Source organism: Photinus pyralis, unplaced genomic scaffold, assembly GCF_008802855.1.
Source record: "Photinus pyralis isolate 1611_PpyrPB1 unplaced genomic scaffold, Ppyr1.3 Ppyr1.4_LG5, whole genome shotgun sequence".
NCBI classification, from domain to species: Eukaryota; Metazoa; Arthropoda; class Insecta; order Coleoptera; family Lampyridae; genus Photinus; species Photinus pyralis.
In genome coordinates, this window is record NW_022170596.1 from 6766845 (window position 1) to 6779333 (window position 12489).

The 12489-nt window shown below is 35.5% G+C and overlaps 1 long non-coding RNA gene across 1 annotated transcript in view; it reads left to right on the forward strand.

The window, feature by feature from the left end:
* Window positions 1-972: 972 nt before the first annotated feature.
* The window catches only part of LOC116172364, a 34434-nt gene continuing 22917 nt past the window's right edge, over window positions 973-12489 (forward strand). The window contains exon 1 of the long non-coding RNA XR_004145640.1: window positions 973-1036. This is a non-coding gene — a long non-coding RNA (uncharacterized LOC116172364). The remainder of the gene's footprint in view (window positions 1037-12489) is intronic.

Below are 12489 nucleotides of genomic sequence, written 5' to 3' on the forward strand. Positions count from 1 at the left end.
CCATTTTTTGTGCAGAGCCAAAACGGAACCCACGTTTGTCCAGACAGAATCGGCTAGGAACGGATTTTTGCCGATGAATTAATGCTATACATTAACAAAACAGAACGCGACGCGCGTCCCTACTTACGCCGAAATTAATGGGAAAAATAATCGTACATCTCTTCGTTATCTCTTCTAACGGTGTAAATAACACGTGTATTAATTAAATAAGATCCGATAGCATTTCTTATCGCAAAACGACCAGATGATTCTTACGTTCTAACGCACAATTGTTACATCTTATAATTTAAATAAACACATTCAACTGTGAGCAGACAGCGACTAGTCAGGGGTTCCCAACCGGTGGTACGCGTACCACCGGTGGTACGCGAGAACGTTATAAGTGGTACGCGTTGCGTGGGTAAAGCAAGCGATTACGTGTAAGAACCTCTGTATGCGTGTCAGCCGTAATAAAAATTTAAGATGGTGGTACGCCAAAATCTTTAAACATTTTCATGTGGTACGCAGTTGCTAAAAGGTTGGGAACCCCTGGACTAGATGATTTAGTCCTAGATTTAGTCCTTGGCGTAGGCGCAGATCTCAAGGTTAAAGTGTGCCTATATCGGTGTTATTTACCTACTAACACTTTGTTTTTTGGTTGTACAGTTTTGTGCTTTATCATTGTAAACACTTTTAATTATTTCTTGTAAATGCAGATTTGATTTTTATATGTACAGCGGATAACAAACTGACGTAAAACGCCAGTGCAGAAGGGTCGGCAAGGGGAATTGGCTTGGTCCTTTCGATGGTGGTACGAAGGAAAATCTAGAGTCTCAAATTTAACTTGTTTGCATATATTTTGTGTCTTTCAGGTTCAGCGAAGGAGAATCGGTAGTGGCCAAAATAAGAAATTATTTTTCTCATTTTTTTAACTTGTTTGTGTATATTTGTGTCTTTTCTTTGGAAATACTTAATAAATTTTCCTATCATTACAGATTCGACAATTATATTGACAGAGGACTTGAAACTGACCTATGACTTCACTGCGGAAGGATTGGTGAGTGAGAATTGTTTTTTTATTATACCTGAATCACAATCTCCGTTTTAAACACTCAAATGCGTGCGAAAAAGGGCCTTTAAAACACACGTGCTTTAAAGTTGCTAAGTAACGATACTTCAAGTATGACTTTTGAAACTGTCATCTGGATGAAATAAAAAATCCTCTTAGGTCGCTTTCTGTAAATGCAGAACATTTCTTTGGCTTTTGTACCTATCCTTTGGTTGAAGCTTTCACAAACGCGCGTAATTTAGGGTATGCTTCCAAATCTGTTCCACTTTTTAATCGCAGCATTGCTTTAAAGTTTTGAATGAATGCACCAAAATATAGAAGATTTAAATACCTTTGACATTTCCTTCATATATGCCAGCATTATGGATGCATTTAAGACTGTATTCGTAAGTAACTTCCTATTCATCCATGGAAACAACTTTTCATATTCTTTATAATAGGCTTTACTGGAGTTGGATTTTACACCTACCAACGTTTGTTTAGATTTTACAACAATCGATTTAATGGACGGTGTATTATCTTTTTCAACGGAAATCGTTTAATTCACAAAGACGATGATTTTTATAAGCAAACGTCAAGTGACATTTCCATGGCAATCGTGAAATTACGAACACCCAGCCCACTTAATTAGACACGTGTTCGAGTATAACGTCAATATGACTTCATTGTATTCCCTATTTTTAAATGATACTGCAGGTATAATAAAAAATAGGTACTATATACGTTAAAGGCACTCCGCTTTGCGTCGTGCCCTTAAACTCGTTGCGCGTGCTTTAAAGACTTGATTATACACTTGTATCTTAATATACTATTTTTTTCAGTTGCGCTAAAAAGGAAAACCAATTTTCCTCATAATTGTATTTTGTTTTTTATATATTTTGTGTCTTTTTGTGATGATACCTAATATTGGTCTTCTTCTTTTTCTCAAATAACCAATTTGGTTGTATATTTTTGAGCCTTCTACAGTGTATTGCACTTTTAATCGCTCTAGAACGTCTGTCGACAGGATGTCAGGGTAACAAGAGATCCATTTTTTTTTATATTAATTGGTTTTATCTGCTCCAAACCACAGAGTAAGCATTGATTATAGCGGAGGTAAATACACAAGAGCTTTATTTTTAATTCGATAATTTTATTTTTACACGAAAGTTTTGTTGCAACGGAAAAAAACTAGAGATCAAAGCGTGATCAAATCGCGACAGCTTATGCTTTTGATCGAGAGTTTTTTCCAGGAGGCAACAAAATTTTAGTAAATTAAAAATAAAATTATCCTGATTTAAAACCAAGATCAAGTGTATTTTAGGGAGATTAATACAAGTATCAAATTTCACAACCACTACATTTTAGGCATTCCCACACGCATTTTTATGGCTGATAAAAAGCTACCTAGCTTTTAATCAGATTAAAAATCATCTGATTGGTTAGAATTTGAAACAATCACCAAGCTGATTGGTCGTATATTAATGGAGTGTATTAATCGTGGAAAACGTCAAAAACTGACAGTGTTTTGTTACATTGACACATTTGATTCTGCTTTTCAACTCTTCCTTTTATGTCTAAAAATATGTGTACCAAATTTGGTTCCAATCGGTTCACCCGTTTAGCCGGAAATGAGAGTACAGAACGACAAACCGACAGACCGACCGAAATAATCGAGATTTTATTTGATTCGGATTCCTGATGTTTTGAAACGTGTATTTCCGTAAAACAGTGGGAGGGAGGGCATTTTTACTGCAATGCGATTCCTCTCTAACGGGCGGGTGGTAAAAATTGAAAGTACCCTCCTTGGACGCTTCGCCAACGCCAATTTTTATTAGTATAACATAAAGGGCGTTCACTTTTTCCTATATAACCCCGTGAATAATTTGCCATTAATCTAGCAAAACACAAGTAGCCCTAATATTCCTTCTTAACATAGCAGATGAACATATTTTACATGTATTACATAAGAAAAGCTGTAACTAAAGTAACGCAGCAGCAGGAAGAAAACGAGCTATCAACTAAAATAGCGACAATTTAATACAAATTCAGAATAGGTCGCAGGCACGTTAGAATTAGTTTAATGGAGTTGTATCATATATTTTAAGAACAATGTAAGCTACTAAAAGCTTTTTTCTACAACTGTCAAAAAAACCTGTCATTTTCTGACGGATTTCGAAACGCGAAGTACTAGATTTTTAATCGGTTAATTAATAAGTAAGGTTGCTCTTGACAACGTGCGCGAAATCGTCAACAGTGAAAAAAAGTATTTCGCGCACGGGACAAAGTTGAACTTAAACAGCAATTTAATTAACAATCGGTTCAGTTGTAGAAAAAATATTGTATATAACGCTAGCGCGAAGTTATTTCGCGCATTTGACTGATATTTTAACTCGGCTTCGCCTCGTCAAAATACCTTCAGTCTCAATGCGCGAAATTGAACTTCGCGCTCTTGTTATATAAATAACTATTTCATTAGTAAAATTAGTTTAGTTCAAATAGAAAAGTATCATAACGGAACATTTAAAAGAAATGTGAGCCTTTATTTTACTTCTTCCATATGATCGTAAAGCACTTCTTATCCCGAAGGAAAGATATTTGAGATGAAGTAATCAACCCCAACCTTGGTCACATTTCAATTTGACATTAACTTAATTTCAATAATCATAGTTATTATCAAATAGTGTCAACTCAGAAGTCATCGTTTTATAAATTGCCTTTACGACCCCGTCGTATACTTTTTAGTACTGACCGTGTCAAACAGTTGCAGTTAAATGTTTCATTTTCAGCTCCAATGTAATGACCACACTAAGCTCAACGCTGAAAGGAAAATAATCACCGAAGTGACGCATCCGTGCATAGATCAAAAATTGTAGTCCCTAATTGAAGCACTGTTAGGCTTCTAAATTTGTATGACCCATTAAAACATAATGCATCATTAAATTTGGTACATATCGATTTTGGCAGACTGCGTGTGTAACCCCCATGTGAAAGTTAAAGATTTACTGTATTAATGCAGTAGGCAGCGGTAGCGACTCCGCCTAATTTAAGAGTACGGATGACTTACAATAGAACTTTTCAACTGAATAATGCAAGTTCCGTTTCCATGCACTGACTGTGCTTCTGTCTGTGATAAAGCTTAAAGATGAAATGGAACTGGCGGAGAATAATAGAAGTGAAAATTCAATTTGTAATTTGAAAATTTAATTAAAACGTTACTCTATAATGTGCGAGTAAGATTGAGAATCGAACTTCGAAGTACTTTTAGTTCACTATATTCTTGTAATATTGTTTGCATGCTACGCGCCTGGAAACTTGATTGAAAATAGCTTTCAATTACTTACGGGTTTTATTTCTGTTCTACAAGTAATTGAATTAACAATAAAGTTATACGTGGGAAGTGCCTGTCTATGGCTCATTTCAATAGTTACCGCGCAACCACCCTCGGGATTTATTTTTACGCTAGCGAGAGCCATAAAGCACAAAATGAGCAGCGAAAAGGCGGCAAGTGGTGGATTCGCACATTAGGCACCCAAACGCAAAGCCAAAGAAACACTTACACAATAAACTCCATTTAATAAAATTACAGGAATTATTATAATGATTTTTTTTGTTTTGTTTTGTTTTCCTCTTTCCTGATAGCGTTGGCTATTGTGCCCATCAATAGGTATGTTGGTAAGTACGAATTACATACTATCCCTAGATGTCCAATGTACGTGTGTGATTTTAATTTTTTTTTATTTTTTTTATTTTTTTTTTTTTACATACATAACTTCACCAGACACAGACATAGACACTAATCGTTACTTGATTTTAATCCGTGCGATTAGTTAACCAGGCTAGACCTGAGTTCTCACAAGAAACACCGACCATAATTATAATAATAATTATGTCCAACGATATGTTACACTACTTAAGAACACCTAGCAGTTGCACGTTCATCGTACTTAACCAATTTAATGGCAAGTTCTCAAAACATGCCGAAAGCCGCATGGGAAATTATTAAGCAAAACACTGAATCCCCTAAACTGTTTGAAAATATTAAGCTCCAACTGGATAGAAATTACACCACTTATGGTCCAAATGAAATAGCTTCGTTATTCAACAAACATTTCTCTGATACGGCTTTTCATACATCAAGTAATCTGTCGAATTACCAACCACGCTTTTGTGGTTTAACTCATTCTCATAACTCGTTCTTTCTAAGCCTTGTTACTCATCAGGAAACAGCGGATATTATACAGTCATTGTCAAATAAATTTTCTATCGCTTTGGGTTATTCGACAACTGGAAAAGACGTGGGAGTCAGATAGGCTACAATATAGGGTGTCTCACAACAAACAGAGCCGTCTTTGTTTGGAAAATGGGTGTTGTTTGTACGCACTAAAATTTTCTCTGAAGTTCACTAAGTAATTGACCAGGGACCCGATTTGACTACCCTTGGTTGAGTTATAATCCCTTGTAGAACAGTAACTTGCTTCCTTGTTTTTAAACACAAAGCCCACGTAATAAAAAAATATTAAGCCACTGTATAAAATCTTCTATTCCCTGTATACTTTCGCGGACACACGTACGCAATGCTTCGCGTGCTCTAACCCGAATTAGAATTTTCCCAGTATTAAAATTCTACTGTTGAGAGCCCGTAATAGTTGAATATGGCTTGTCGCTAGGTGGCTAAACGAAAAATGCCTACTTTTCTTCTAATTAATTGACGCCCCGAAATGGCGCTTTATTAATGAATTCGGCCATTTTTAATCATTAACTCTAATTATAGGGGGAAATATTTCGAACAAAATTTCTGAAATGTGCACATAACCTGCCCATCAGCATTTATCGTCCCTTACCATTCCGAGGAATTTTGATTATGACATTCCCAATTGGTCCTCCTTCAAACCTTTTAACTGTACAGTGATACTCTTTCCCAGCGTTGCACTCCGAAGTTTAATTTTTTCATCAAGTCTACTGGAAAACAAGGACAGTTTGTAAACATATCCTTATATGTATGTAACAGAAAATAGGACGAAGTAAAAAAAAACTATAACTAGGTAACGGTCGTCATTAACTTTCTAGGAGTGGAAACCATTTATGGACCCATTTTATCGATTCTTATCATCTCGTCTGAGAATCGTTGTGGAACATCGATTCTCTCCATACTATATTTAAAAGTTTAATCATTGCACTTTGTGACACCCCCGTTTCATATTTGTGAGTCTTTGGATTTTCGCGCGTGGGCCAATTTAGTTCGAATGGTATTTTAACCTGGGTCGTTACTACAATCTGTCATCTTTCGTAGACCAATTTTGGTTTATTCCCTTTCCAGCGATAAACGGTATAAGCACACATTTCTTAAACTTAAATTCCCTCATCTTTCCAATCAAAAAGTACTGCCGCGACTAGACAATGTTACGGAGCCGTTTAGAATTTTATTAAAGTGCAAGTGTACGCCAGGCTAGGTAGATAATTTAAAAAAGCTTTTGTATTAAGAAAATGGAAATTAGTTGTGTTAAATGTTAGATTAGTGACACTTCCGACATTCCTTTGAGAATAGTCATACAGTATCGCACAGAAATTCAAGTCCGACGGTATTTAATAACATGTGACAAATTATCCAACTGAATTATATGAAACAATTCCTCCAATATAAACAGACAGCAGAGACAAATGGGGAAAACAATACTAATCCCTAGGGAAGAGTTGACTAGGAACACATGACCACTTCCAGAAATTAATCCCAATTATCAATAATTAAGACTGACAGCACGCCTTACGGATTATAAGGGAATAAGCGTAGAAAAAAGGTCGAATATTTTATCAAACATTTAAATCAATCACACCCCCGGGCGTTAGCGTTCCGGTGACACAACGAGCATCGCCATAAAACGTGTATGTACCTTTAAAACCACGCTTGAAATATTTAAATGTTCTCCGGGAGATTTTTATCACAGATAAATTTAAATAGAAATCGGAAGCTGGAGACTGCATCGAGGACATCTAAATTATGTGTTTTGTTTTTACAGCGAGCCAGTCATCGATTTTTGTATCGTTTTTCGAACGATAGCTCTAATTGCATTTACGTAATGCGAACGACTTGTCTTCGGTCTTGGACGATTAAGGGATGACATACGAGCAGGTTTTCTCAGTCGAAATGCCATACATAATCGTTTTTTGTTAATGTAAACGTGAAAGATACATTTTTATTCTTTACTCAAAGACCTCCACGAAGCAACCCCATTATAAAAGTTTCACATTGCTAACGGCGTCGACGTCTTGTTATCACATTGACAAAGAGAAATTGTCGCTTTTTTCTCGTTATCTTGATGTATCTAAATTACTGAAGTGTTGAAACAACGATCTACTAATACTATTCGTCTCTCGAGTAGTTGCGTACGTTCTGTCAAATCTGAACTGAGTTGACCAGACACTTCCATTACCAAACTTTAAACTCTCGGTTATTTATGGATCGTTTGGACAGAAAATCGTCTTTTTTATATTGGTAACATTCTCCGTCAATTAAGGTAGTTCTGTCTACCGTATAGGTTTAATGGAAGTATGTGTTCGAAAGTGGGGAATGAAATAAATTTGGTACGGTAGGAGTTTCCTTAATTTGCGTGCACGTCATTGGTGTTAGTTGTATTATGACGTCATCACTAAGTATGTTTACATAGCATCATGCAATCTGGAAGAAAATACGGATACGGATGTAGGCATCAATATAGACAGTTCTGCATTGTGGGTAGGATACCCATTACATCAAAGACGTCTATTGACCAATTACTTTAAAAAAATGTAGGTAGCTATTTGTAACAGGTTGTCTCAGGGGTTGTCTATATCTTTTACTAATTTTAACTAGTTTTTCGTAACAACCAACGCCAACGCCATAACAGTCTACAGTTTTGACTGTTATGGCGTTGGTTTCCGCCTTCGCACTTTGTCATGTCGAACTGTGTTTGAATTAAATTGTTTAAGAGACCTTTTTGGTCAATTTTTTCGTTTGTAACGTAGTTGTCCTTACTGATGTTTTAAGTTTATGTAATTTTCCCCATGCACCTAGTTCTAAGGTTAGATTTGTTTAATATGTAACTACTCGTTCTACCAATGTTAGCCCTTAATTTTAAAACCAGAAGATGACGGTAACGTCGAAACTAGTCGCAACTATTTATTCCACAATTTAATCAATAAATTTAGACGCATGGGGAAGGTTTTGAGTTTTTAATTCCACCCTAATTTCTTCCTTTACCTGACTGTTTTTCCTGGCTCCTATCACTTTACAAGACTCGTATCAAAACTCGCACATTATAATAAAAGATTCTATATAAAAATTGAAATTTGATTTGAATATTGTATAACGATTTATTTAGAAATAAGCATAACCGCTTTATATTTTTACTGTAAAATGCCACCTTGCCGGAGCCCATATAAGATACAGACGTTGTTTTGACTTCTTACTTTTGTCAATTGCACTTAAAAATACAATACTTAATGGGGTACTCCAAAGACTAGTCAAAATTCACAATCAGTGCCATCTTTACGCCCTTCTTAAGCTAAATTCCGGGGAAGCCAAATACAAAATACAATATCAAGCTGCTGCTACACAAACTCATTGGAAGTTAACAAAATTATCATGAACTTATTTAACAATCGAATTTGACGTTAAAACAAATGTAAATTCTGCTGGAACCGTAATATTTTTAGTTCTCCCAACAACAAATTTTTTACAGTGTACCCATCGTTCAGGTAGCTCCTTGGCGATGTATTCTCTGTGCCATTCATTGCTTTTCGAAACACACAGTTTCCTAGCAAAGGCTTCTTTCATCTCTATTATTAATAGTAGTAATTTACGGAAATGGCTGCGACAATACAGAAATACGTACTTTCGCGTATAATTTGATTTGGCGACAAACCTAAAATATCTCATAACGAAGTTTAACGTTCCCCAAACCAATATAATCCTGATATTGTTGAAGTTTTTAATCTCTATTTCCGCAATTAAAGCAATGCTCTAAACCAGATTAAGCTTTATTAAGTTTCTCCAAGTTGGTTTTAGGGTGTTACCGTGAATAATACAAAAGGTATTACAAGTACCGCAGCATTTACGCTTTACACAATAAAACCACGTCACAAAGTTACATTCCCCCCTTACTTTCTCATTTTTCTTTTCATTCCATAGAAAACTTAATCGACAAGTTTGATTTGTTGGTTATTGAAGACACAAGTGCCGAAACCTGTTTGGATTTCGTCCAAGCTAAGGGGGTTTCCAATCTAAAAGAGATGAAGTTGCGTATTATAAGTTAACATTAAAGACAAATTACGCTTGAATACTCAGAATAAAAGATTGAATTTGCAGTTTGACACAAAAGTTTTATAGAAGAGCTTTGATATAAGTCATCTGCAGTGCAAATAACGAGGTAACAAAGCCGGAATGCTTTTGAAGAGCACTCTTGAGAATGCAGAAAATCTATTTCCCTTTTAAAACTACTTAACAAAAGATTTTCTACAAACTTGTTTAATTTTGAGTCTTTGTTGAACGATTTGGTTAAATCCCTCTTTGATTAATCCCCGAAGTTTCCGTAATTGACAAACTTCAATCGCAACAAAAAAGGAAAGGTGAAACGATTTATATGGTTAAATCAAATTCCTGACGACGGAAGAAAGAGGCGCGTTCTAAATTTAATAGAATTTTGCCAAAACATAGATGCTAAGCTCTGATAATAAACGATGACAGATAGAGATAGGGCACAGCTGATACAGAAGTACAGTGAACAGGACTAATAGGGTTCGTGGTTTACGTCTTGAATTTATACCTACCCTCTTTTGTGCTTTGATTGCTGTAAGATTTAGTGGACACTTTTAGTCCTTTACCGCCGAGTTGTTGCGATGTATACAACCCGGAAAAAAAGAATTCGAAATAATTAAAGAGGAAACGCTCTGTAATATACTATGCTGGGGTATTATAACTGCTAAAAGCGACAGGTGGGGGTTTTATTAAAGTTTCTGAGCGCGAAAATATATAGAGAAGTTAATTTCCTATGCAGAAAGTGTACATTTTACATTGTACTTTAAGGTTTTACATAAAAATTCAGCTAGTTTATGACTAATACACCTCATTGGCCGATGCATGCCGGCACTAAAAGTATCGGTAAAAAGGATAACGATGCATTCCCTACTAAACTAGAACAGTAACGGGTATGCAGAAGAAGAATAGAAACAGTAAGGGCTAAATCAGAAAAATAACACCTCCCTTGTTCTGAGTGAATATTTAAAATTACAATTAAAGGTCGCGTAGGAGAATTCCTGTGAGCAAAAATATAATGGAGGCAGCGAAATGACTCGGAATAGGAGAGTGTTGTAACGGTTACTTTTGTCAAAGATAGTATGATCTTTGCTTTTGTCAACCTCTCGACCAAGTGTAGGAGTAGATCGGTGTATGATTTTTGCTCATGGTATAGGTTTTGGTCATTGTGTTGTCGTTCGGTTCCCGGACTGATTCGTTAAAAATCTCCGTGTAGATGTGAAGATGGCGGCGTGATTTGTGAGTTGAGCACGAAAATTGTGTTGCAGGCGCTTTCTATGCAAAACAAAACTCTTGGGTTGGGTGGATGTTTACTTTATGTATACCAAATGAAATCTACGCGCGTTTCCTCCCGACGAGAAGCTCCTTTTTTCTAAATTTTTTACAAATTCTAAAAATTTATGCAAATTTCCACATTTCCAGTTAGTTTACACCAGAAACCTTTATGTACAAGACACTACAGTAAATCTAGGACTGGCGTACATATTTAATTAACGACATACAACGTTGCTGTGGTGGAATTCTTGTTTTGCTTGGTTAGTTGGGAGTACCTACTGAAAGGTCCATTCCAGGTAATGGTATCCTACGTTCAAGATGCAACTTTCTGCTATAGTATCAGATCACTAGCCTTACTTTCCCACATTTTGAGCGGTTTCCTGGGTTTCCATCCCTTGGGAAGGGGTTTCGGGAGTTCACTTTTGCTACTGGTGGTTTGTGCGTATGACTTTTTCTTGTCGCTCTTGAAAATTACAAGAATACATTACACCAGAACTGAAAATTTTTAAATTAATTTGTAGCTTAATCCTAGTGTTCGAACTAATACAATTTGGATACATTTCGTTAAAAAGGGTGCGTCTTTAAGACGAAAGTTCTTATTTCACTTTTGCTTTTTATAGTTTGTAGCAAAGCCATCGTGACCTGTTTATTTGAACGCTTATTTTATTCAAGACGTTATTAAATTTGAAATTTGGTTCCCAAATAGGTATATTTTTTGTATGCTAAAAGACTGGGAAAACTTTATATGCGCGATTCATCTTTAACGTATTCATTCAAGATAAAATTTGGGACATCTGTATTACCACACATAAAAAAGGTCTTTGTGAATACATAATGGCGATATGAAAAGCTCACTTCATAAAGTTTCCTTTAAAATAAATGTAACATTATTATTCACGTTCCATCAAATATTAGTGCAATTCCAATAAATCGATCGGTTTAGGTATAAATATTAATGCTTGATCAGCATTTTATATGTCTGAAAACATCTTTCGGTTGCGAGTTGAACGTTTATTGCTTCATTATCTCGATTCCGGTATAAATAAGTATTTAAAGCGGACATTCGTTTGGGCTACTACGTAAGCTTCCTTAATCCTAAATGTATCGGGAAACTTTTTGAAACAGTCATCAAATTCGTTAATGATGTAAACTTGACTCATCGGCTTCCTGATAATTTTCTGTTTATGGACTTCTTCATTACGCCACCCTCTCCATTATCTTTTTTATCGTAATTCCTTCTCAATTTTTAATTATGTTATACACGTTTCTCTTTAAATACGAATCTTTGAGAATTATCGTATCTTACGGATCCGTTGCTTATCGAGCTTTAATTAAATGTAAGGATCACAATAGTTTTTATGTACCTATACGAACATTTTTACCGGAATTAGTGCTTTGGTGATGATGTTTATGATTGAAATTTCATGTTTAATTTAATTCCAATCAATAATCCATCATTTAATTATTTTGGTTACAACCCCCTTTTTATGTGAATATCCTAATAATTGGGACCATTGTGATACATCCACCCGAATCTTTGAATCAGTTATTAAGAACTGCGCGTTTCGATTCGATTTGATTAAACTAACTGGCATTCTAAGTTTGTGTACGTACGAATACAGACGTGTCCTACCGCTAATCAGTAAGGTCAGTGCCATTTATTAATTCTATAATAAATCCTATTTAAAGGTTTAAATCTACACAAACTTAACTAAACAATATTACTAATAATTAATTTACGTAAATACTTTGGTTGATAAAAAAAAACAAAAACAACGAGCACCACAATACAACCAAGAAGAACTCAAATATTGACGCCCTCAAACGAGCGATCTCTACAGGGTGTTAGTAAATTCGATGTAGATATTTTGAGGTTTGATTGAGGGTGCAAATACAA